The sequence below is a fragment of the Heteronotia binoei genome, unplaced genomic scaffold (assembly GCF_032191835.1).
Source record: "Heteronotia binoei isolate CCM8104 ecotype False Entrance Well unplaced genomic scaffold, APGP_CSIRO_Hbin_v1 ptg001087l, whole genome shotgun sequence".
NCBI lineage: Eukaryota > Metazoa > Chordata > Lepidosauria > Squamata > Gekkonidae > Heteronotia > Heteronotia binoei.
In genome coordinates this window covers 83,811-85,744 of record NW_026800172.1, presented here as the reverse complement: position 1 = coordinate 85,744, position 1,934 = coordinate 83,811, and the positions used below count along the sequence as shown (strand labels likewise).

The window sequence follows — 1,934 nt, the reverse complement described above, 5'->3', positions numbered from 1 at the left end:
TTCCACTCTAGTCTTTTGTTCTCAGCTCCTGCCTTGCCTCGAGGAACCAGCTTCACCCTTGCTGTGCTGGCATAAGCTCTACATTATCCTAGCTGTGTACAAGGATCTCCAGTTCAGTAACAGGGCTTCTTCTTTGCATGCAGGAGGCCACAAGCTCAGTCTTTGCCATTCCCAGTTAAAAGGATCAGATAGTAAGTGATGTGAAAGACATCTGCCCAAGACCCTGAAGATCCTAGCATGGCCTGGAGTACTCCTGGAATCCCAATTGATCTCCAGACTACAGAGATCAGTACTCCTGGAGAAATGGTAGTTTTTACCCTACCTTTCATAAGTTGGGTTGCCAACTTCAAGTTGGGAAGTTCCTGGAGATTTGGGGGTTGGAGCCTGGGGAGGATGGGATTTGAGGAAGGGAGGACGGTGGGGTTTGGGGAAGGGAGGGGGAGGGACGGTGGCTCAGTGGTAGAGCGTCTGCTTGAGAAGCAGAAGGTCCCAGGTTCAATCCCTGGCATCTACAAAAAAAGGGTCCAGGCAAATAGGTGTGGAAAACCTCAGCTTGAGACCCTGGAGAGCTGCTGCCAGTCTGAGAAGACAAGACTGACTTTGATGAACCAAGGGTCTGATTCAGTAGAAGGCAGCTTCATATGTTCATGTTCATATGTTGATATGTTCAGAGCATTGATTTTATAGTATCGCCTGGCGATTTCCCACTCCTCCTCAAATTCTGCCCTCTCCAAACTCTATCCCTAATTCTCCAGGATTTGCCCAGCCTGCAGTTGGCAATCCTAGGGGAGAGTTGCTGCCAATCAGTGTAGACAATGCAGACCTTGATTGGCCAATGGTTCAATTCAGTATAAGGCCGTTTCATATGTTTAAATCTTCATTTTGCCTTCAAAGCTCATGGAGCAACCTTGGGCCAGTCACTCTCCCTCAGCCCAACCTACCTCAAGGGATGTAGTTATATGGATGAAATGGAGAAGGGGAGAATGATGTTGTGAGTGCTTTCGGTCCCTACTGGGGAGAGAAATGGGACGTAAATACCTAAATGAATAGAAGAATTGATGAACACGGGTTATTGAGGAAGTCTCAGCATGGGTTCTGCAAGGGAAGATCTTGCCTCACTAACCTGTTACATTTCTTTGAGGGGGTGAACAAACACGTGGACAAAGGAGACCTGAAAGATGTTGTTTACCTTGACTTCCAGAAAGCGTTTGATAAAGTTCCTCATCAAAGGCTCCTTAGAAAGCTCGAGAGTCATGGAGTAAAAGGACAGGTCCTCTTGTGGATCAAAAACTGGCTGAGTAATAGGAAGCAGAGAGTGAGTGTAAATGGGCAGTCTTCGCAGTGGAGGACGGTAAGCAGTGGGGTGCCGCAGGGCTCGGTACTGGGTCCCATGATCTTTAACTTGTTCATAAATGATTTAGAGTTGGGAGTGAGCAGTGAAGTGGCCAAGTTTGCGGATGACACTAAAATGTTTAGGGTGGTGAGAAACAGAGAGGATTGTGAGGAACTCCAAAGGGATCTGTTGAGGCTGGGTGAGTGGGCGTCAACATGGCAGATGCGGTTCAATGTGGCCAAGTGCAAAGTAATGCACATTGGGGCCAAGAATCCCAGCTACAAATACAAGTTGAAGGGGTGTGAACTGGCAGAGACTGACCAAGAGAGAGATCTTGGGGTCGTGGTAGATAACTCACTGAAAATGTCAAGACAGTGTGCGTTTGCAATAAAAAAGGCCAACACCATGCTGGGAATTATTAGGAAGGGAACTGAAAACAAACCAGCCAGTATCATAATGCCCCTGTATAAATCGATGGTGCAGTCTCATTTGGAGTACTGTGTGCAGTTCTGGTCGCCGCACCTCAAAAAGGATATTATAGCATTGGAGAAAGTCCAGAGAAGGGCAACTGGAATGATTAAAGGGCTGGAGCACTTTCCCT

General features: G+C 47.4%; 1 non-coding gene across 1 annotated transcript; it reads left to right on the top strand.

The window, feature by feature from the left end:
• Positions 1 to 447: 447 nt before the first annotated feature.
• Positions 448 to 514, top strand: TRNAL-GAG (transfer RNA leucine (anticodon GAG)). Its single transcript has one exon. It is a non-coding gene; the product is annotated as a tRNA-Leu (tRNA).
• The last annotated feature ends 1,420 nt before the right edge of the window (positions 515 to 1,934 follow it).